The sequence below is a fragment of the Rhinopithecus roxellana genome, chromosome 14, assembly GCF_007565055.1.
Source record: "Rhinopithecus roxellana isolate Shanxi Qingling chromosome 14, ASM756505v1, whole genome shotgun sequence".
Taxonomy (NCBI): Eukaryota; Metazoa; Chordata; class Mammalia; order Primates; family Cercopithecidae; genus Rhinopithecus; species Rhinopithecus roxellana.
In genome coordinates, this window is record NC_044562.1 from 57,808,651 (window position 1) to 57,816,098 (window position 7,448).

The 7,448-nt window shown below is 49.2% G+C and overlaps 1 long non-coding RNA gene across 1 annotated transcript; it reads left to right on the forward strand.

Moving 5' to 3' along the window:
• The first annotated feature begins 4,107 nt into the window (after window positions 1-4,107).
• LOC104673092 lies at window positions 4,108-6,953 on the forward strand. Its single transcript, XR_749472.2, has 4 exons — window positions 4,108-4,247; window positions 4,643-4,741; window positions 6,480-6,616; window positions 6,889-6,953. It is a non-coding gene; the product is annotated as an uncharacterized LOC104673092 (long non-coding RNA).
• Window positions 6,954-7,448: the final 495 nt, after the last annotated feature.

Here is a 7,448-nt window from a genome sequence, read left to right on the forward strand (position 1 = left end):
TGATTTCTGGAGTAATAGAAGAAATAAAGGCCAGGCCATTGTCTGATTGGAGGGATTGAGGGACCCCAAATCAAGGAATAAAGTGTTCTAAAAGAGCCGTAGTTACTTCTGAGGCTCTTTCTGTTTGAGTGGGGAAGGGTTTAGTCCAGCCTGTGAAAGTGTCTGTAAAGACTAAAAGGTATCTGAATCGCTTACGCGAGGGCAGAGTCAGCTTGCCAGTCCTCCCTGGGACAGGCCCTCTACGTTGAATAGGTTGGAGGAAGGCCAGGGAGTTCATTGCACCCTCAGGATTTGATTGACAGCAAATTGGGCAGGATTGAGAAATGTCTCACAGAGTTGGGGTTAGGCCCTTGAAAAAGAGGGTCTCTGAAGGCTTGTAAAGTTTCCGCTCCCCGGGTGGGTAGCTTGATGGAGATTTTAGAGGATTTTCCATCGTGGAGCCTCAGGGAGGAGAAATTTATTTTCAGAGTTTTGAAGCCATCCCTCAGGAATGAATGTGAAACCCTGTTTTAGTGCCTTTTGTAATTTTTGTGGGGTGTGCTGGGGTTTTGGTGGGGTTGGGTGGGGAAAGAGGGTGGCCCAGCAGCTGGTTTAGTTTGTTTATCTGCTTAATTATTCCCTTTGGCAGGATTCGAGTTATCTTTCTAATGAGCCGGACAGTGAAGGATTTTGCTTCACTGTCTTGCTAGAAGACATACAGTTGGGAAATGTATGTCTTCTAGCAAGGTTGAAATTTCAGGGGCATGCTGAATAGGGGTGTTATGGGCTGTGAGAAGTGCATGGTTAGTGGTTGTGTTATGGGCTGTGAGAGATCCTCTTTCCTTACAGTGGCTGCATGGACACGCGTCACGTGACACGCACAGGCTGAGTCAGGATGTAAGTCACTTGAGCTTTATTCCAGTCCCCTGTTAGAGAGCTGTGATAAGGGATATTAGTTCAGCTTTTTGAGCCAAGGTGGTTCCTCTGGGTAGAGGACCTGATTCTATGACTTTAGTTAGGCTAAGTATAGCACAGTCTGAAATGTGTTATCTCCCTTTAAAATGAACCTACCACCATCAGTGCACCAGGTGGAATCAGGAATTTTACGTGCAGTGTCCTTTAGATCAGCCCTAGCACTGCACGTAAGATCAATAGTTTCTACACAGGAACGTCCAAGAGAAGCCATAGGTTTTATAGAGAGTTCAGGAGTTTGCAAAAGAAGTGATTGGTACTTATGAATTATATTATCCGAAATCCAATAGAAGGCCTTAAAATTTAGAATATCCAAGACCTGATGAGGGGGTAAAAATGGTTAAGGTTTGTCCTAGAGCGCTGTTTCTGAGGCTCCTTGGACGAAGAGGGCCACCGCTGCTAAGCCTCGTAAGCAGGGGCGCTATTCCTCGGATACCAAGTAAACGTTTTTAAAAATATGCTACAGGGAGCTTAGAGGGCCCCAGATCTTGGGCTAAAACTCCCAAAGCACTTCCCCTTCATTCATGTACATTCAGAAAGAATGGCTTGGTCAGATCTGGTAAGGTTGAGGCCGGGGCTCAGATGAAAGCCTGTTTTAAAGTCCTTAGAGCTTCATGTTATTAGCCCACGTGATAGGTTGTTCCTCAGCTCTTTTGAGGGTTTCATATAAAGGTTTTGCTACTAATCCAAAGGAAGGAGTTCATATTCTGCAAAACCTGGCCATACCCCCTAAGGACCAAAGCTGTTGTTTGGTTCCTGGAGTTGTCATGTTTAAGATAAGATCTTATATTTCATATTTTATTTTTAAATTTATTATTTATTTTATTTTATTTATTTTTGAGACTGAGTTTTACTCTGTCGCCCAGGCTGGAGTGCAGTGGCATGACCTTGGCTCATTGCAACCTCCGCCTCCTGGGTTCAAGTGATTCTCCTGCCTCAGCCTCCTGAGTAGCTGGGACTACAGGCACCTGCCACCACGCCCAGCTCACTTTTTTTTTTTTTTTTGTATTTTTAGTAGAGATGGGATTTCACCATGTTGGCCAGGCTGGTCTCGAACTCTTGACCTCAAGTGATCCGTCTGCCTCGGCCTCCCAAAGTGCTGGGATTATAGGTGTGAACCACTGTGCCGGGCCTAAGATAAGATCTTTATAAGTGCTAGAGAGGCTCTTTGTGCTGGGAGTTAAGATAAGACCCCAAAATTGAACACCCTGTGTGGAGATTTGTACCTTAGAAGGAGATACTTTGTACCTATAATCAGCAAGTTTGTTTAGTACTAATACTGTGTTTTGGTCTGGAGCAGCTTTGCTAGGACTACAGATTATAGGTCATCTACATACTGGAGTAGATTGCCATCTGGGAGAAGTTGCAGTGTGGACAGGTCTTTAACTAGGGCCTGTCTAAAAAGGTGGGAGCTATCTCTGAATCCCTGGGGGAGAACTGTCCAAGTTAACTCTTGAGTTATTTGAGTATCTGGGTCTTGCCATTCAAAAGCAAACAAATATTTGCTATCTGAGCATACAGGAATGCAGAAAAACACATTCCTAAGATCAAGAACTGTAACACAAGCTGTGGTGGAGGGAATCTGTCCAAAAAGGGTACAAAGGTTTGGGACAACAGGATGAATAGGAATAACAGCTTCGGTGATGACTCTAAGGTAGGAGCCATCTGGTTTCTTTACAGCTAAAACAGGAGTGTTGCAAGGCGAGCTGCATGGGTACACTCATCCACGGGTTAGACATTTTTGTTATTAGAGGTTTTAGCCCTTTTCATGCTTCTGGTTTCAAGGGGTATTGGGGGGTTCTGGGGAACTTACTGGGATTTTTAAGCTGAATGACGACAGGAGCAGCTGATATTGAACGGCCAGGAATAGTTTTCCAAACCTCAAATGGCACTTGTTTTAGAATGTGAGGTTCTATAGATTGTAGCAGCTCTTTTGGTGATGTGTGAGTTACAACAGCGAGAAGGTGAAGCCTTAGCTACAAAGTAGCTTTGTAATTTTGTGAGTAAGTCATGCCCTAATCATGGAACAGGGCAGTTTGGCAGGACTAAAAAGGAGTGGGTAAAGGAATAGCCTTCCGTTTTACAAGGGAGTGGTGGTGTGAAGCAGCCTCGTCGGTGTTTTCCATCCACACCTGTGAGGAAAATGAAGGACGAGCGCATTGGGCCACAGTAAGTGTTTGAAGCTGAATAACTGGCCCCTGTATCTCCGAGGAACGTTGCCTCTTGTTCAGTCTCAATCAGATTTCCCCAGGGCTCCTCCATCGAGACAGAGAGGTTAGGGCCACACAGCCCCGTCAGTCATTTGGAGAATGACTTTCAGAGGCTTGGAGAGAGTGAGAGGTGCCATCCTTGCCCTCATCCTTGTCTTTGTTCTGCAGGACTCCCTTGTTGGGTAGGTTGGCACGGCTGTGGCTGTGATGGCCCAGAAGGAAGATGTGTCCCACGCCCTGTCGTGGGGGAGAGAGGGAAATGCACGCTTCCAACAACCCTCTTGTGTGCAGTAAGGACAGGGTCCTGGGGGCAGCTTGTAACTCAGAGGTTTGGGATATTCTGTACTCCGGTGTCCTGGATTCCTGAAATAATGACAGGCCCTTGTTCTGCTAGTGTTATAGGGACAAGCCTTGGGGTTAGTAGCAAATGAAAAGAATGTGCCAATGCTGTTGCCATGTCAGTAGCTTGACCATGCCATTTTTCCTCCTCCAATTGAGCCTTGGCCCTCAGGGGTTCTGGGGTCTAAGTTGGTGTATTTATGCATGGCCTACACCAGTCTAGTTTGGAAAAGAGCAGGGGTTCTCAGGTGGCTCCTGAGTGATTTCTCGTAATTTAGAAAAATTAACAGGGTTTATTAGATCTTTTTTCATTCCTTCCAACAAGTAAGTTATAATCTCATCTGCCCCTGCCTCTGTCTGGACCACCTCAGCAGCCTGGTATTGCCAGTGGGTTCTGTGTTGGGGACAGATTTTTCCCAGCTCTATTAGCATTAGGATTATGAGCGTGAGCTTTATCTGCCCCAGCTTGAGCTAAAGACCATATGTGTGATTTTTCTTCATGGGAACAACAAGTAGTTAACACCACAAATATGTCTTGCCAGATTAAATCAAAGACAATAACTAAAGCTCAAAATTCTTGAATGAACTTAGTGGGATCCTAGCTAAATGAACCCAGTGTGGATTTGAGAAAGATCAGACATTGGAAAAGGGACATGAACTCGAATTGTTCCCAAATCTCCGTTTGCCACCTTGTGGAGAGGTAAAACGCTTGTGGGATCTTCTGAGGACTCTTTGCTAGTGGCATGTGTGAGTATGTGAGAGGGATAGAGTATCTGGTCATGGGGGCAGGAGGGTTGACTGGGGGATGGAGCAGATGGAGAGGGTGCAGGTGAAGCGGGAGCAGGCTGCAGAGAGTGTGATGGGCAAAAGGAAGGGTCATCTAAGACATCAGAATCGGGGAGGGAGGAAGTTCCTTAGAAGCATATGTGACAATTTCTGTGTAATTTTGGGTTTTGGGATAAAGCCAAAAAGACTTGACCACATGGGACCTCTGCATCCTTTCTGAGATTCCAGCAAAATGAGTCTAGTTGTAAAATAATATTCCAATCCAGGGCCCCATTAAGAGGCCAATATAAATTATTGGGGAGCATATATTGAACCCCAGATATATTACAAAAGAAAACCATATGCTTCCTTTTCAGAGTTTGTGGGTCAAAATGAGACCAGTTTTGAAGAATGCAATCCAAGGGCGAGTAGACGGAATTGAAGAATGAATTGGACCCATGCTGGGTTCACATCAGGTACTGCAAGATTCCCGAGGTGTCCCTGAGGGACTTGGACCTCGCCTCTTTGGCTCACTCTATTCGGGGGTGTCCACCACAGATGGAGGGCCTGCCCTTGCCTGAATGACCACTCCAGGTGTGCCGTGTTTGAGTGGTCAGCTCAGACCTAAGGGGAAGGAGAACTCACCCGTAACTTGGGATGCGGTTTACGCCTGAAGTGGAATCCAAAAGTGGGTCTGCAACCAGTGGGGTGTGTCTGCGCAGAGTGGGGGTCACTGCTGCTCGTTTCCAAGGCGTGGTTTACAGGGCATTAAGTGACAGTGGACTTGCCACCCCAAAGGGCAATAGTAAATTCGCTCTTTTGTCTTGGCCTTGAGGTAACACCAGGTAGCGCCCTTGGCCAGAAACCCTCAATTGCCGAAGAGTACTCAAGCTGGTTCCCTGGCGGTTTGAAAATAGAAAAGAACCCTGGCTAATTCCTCACCCCTAAGGGCAATGATGGAAGGATATCTCTTCTCTAGGGCTTCAGGATCCCACTGAAGAGTGGTCTTGGCCAGGGCCCTCAGTTCCCGAGTAAAGAACCAGATCATCAAGGGAAGCAGGGAGGGAAAAGAAGGGAGAAATCGGCTGGGTGCGGTGGCTCAAGCCTGTAATCCCAGCACTTTGGGAGGCCGAGACGGGCGGATCACGAGGTCAGGAGATTGAGACCATCCTGGCTAACATGGTGGAACCCCGTCTCTACTAAAAAATACAAAAAACTAGCCTGGCGAGGTGGCAGCGCCTGTAGTCCCAGCTACTTGGAAGGCTGAGGCGAGAGAATGGCATAAACCCGGGAGGCGGAGCTTGCAGTGAGCTGAGATCTGGCCACTGCACTCCAGCCTGGGCGACAGAGCGAGACTCCGTCGCAAAAAAAAAAAAAAGGGAGAAATCCCACTGAAGTCCCACATGCACAACCAAGGTGCCGGGCGAGGTGTTGGAGTCCCAGCATCGGGAAGTGGCCGACTCGCGGGCTGGTAAGAAGAATTTACCAATGACAGTATGGGTTTGGAAGAGGAAAGTTTTATTAGGAAGAAAGAATGCTGCAGAGGAGGGCAGTGGGTGCCTCTGCCGGAGGACTCGGCACCACTGGGGATTTTCCTTAGGAGCATTTCTGGACCTCACGGCGGGAGCTGAAGGGTGATTCGCACGATAAATGCTACATTTGTAGACATTCTGGTGCCTTAGTGACGGCAGGGGGTGCACACTGAGTTTCATCAGCCATGCATTCCAGAGATGTATAGAAATTCTAGTTACTTATAAACGTTAGGTTGAAAGGAGGCCTGGAACCAGGTGCCAACTTTAGATGATGGAGAAGTTTAATTACTTCTAAATTCCTCAAATACGGAGCTTTGCCTCTGGATGGCCTGCCTGATGGTCACCAGGTGGTCTTTGCTGGCCTCAGCCAGCTCACAGGTTGTGAGCTGGCCTCTCTGCCAGCAGTGCTCGCTCCTGTCTTTGCTCAGCTCCCCGTCCCTCCCCAGGGAGTCATCCCAATTGTCCAATGTCCTCAGCTGCCATCAGGCCACTTGCCCCACCTGTCACATCATCTGTTGACTGCCTGTCCTCCCTGGGGCAGGACCCCCTCTATGCAGCTCTGTGTGCCCGGCATGGCATGTGTGAGAGCATAGAAGGTCTGGTCACAGAGTTGGCTGACTGGTCCTGGAGGGTGGGTGGACCGCCCTCGGAAAGCCAGAGAGGTGTGTGTGCTTTGTTCCAGGACGCAAGGTGTTGTTCGCTTGTCCTCTGTCAACGTAACCTGGAGAAGCTGTTGCAACCACCAAGGGAGGGTGTTTCCTCAGGCCAAGAGCTTATTGGGAGCTTAGGAGCTACTGACGACAGCAAGCTGCAGGGCAGGTAACCGACCTCTGTCTCCCAGGAGTCCAGGGGATAAGGGCCACCTGGACAGGTGCCCAGGCCATTCCAGCCAAGGCCAGCAGCAGCAGTGCCCTGGGAATGGCCTCTCGCAGCTGTGAAACGGGAGCTGAGGGCACCAGCTGCTCAGCTCACCTGCCTTTCTGGGCCCTGGGGTGGGCCTGGGCTGGCAGGATGGGGTGTGAAGTCCGGGTCAGGAGCCGGGACTGGCCTGCCTTGCCCTCCTGGGCCGGACTGACCTGGGGTTGTCTTAGTTCCCCAGACGAAGTCACCAGTGGAACCAGCCGGCCTGCTACCTGACACACAAGGTCAAGAACTGAGTCTCTTTCAAAAATTTAACTTGTTTTGTTGTAATTTATATAAAATAATGCAAACAATTTCTTTGGGTCTGATGCCCGTCTCACTGAGGCAGGCGAGCCCGTCACCCTTAGGTGCTCTAGGGAGATGATGTGTGGCCTGCCAGTCTCACGGTGCTCTCGCTGCTCCTGCCAGGCGTCCCCGCCGTGCACCATTTTAATTGAACCCCGGCTACACCAGCCTGTCGGGACATCCAGGCTGCAGGTGGCCATTGGGGGCATTCGCCCTTTCACAGGCGGCAGCTGGGTTCCAAGAAAGGGGAGGATTGGTGTAAAACCCACTGCCTCAACTTGAGGGCGGGACCCCTGGGCCATGGGGCTTGTGCATGTAATGCAGTGGTGCCTCGGGGGTGTCCAGCACAAGTTACTCCCTCCAGGTCACGGCCTGAATGGCAGGAGTGTTGGTTCTGGCAGGTGAGGGTCCTGCTGAACGGATGCCACCCAGTGGCTCCTGATGA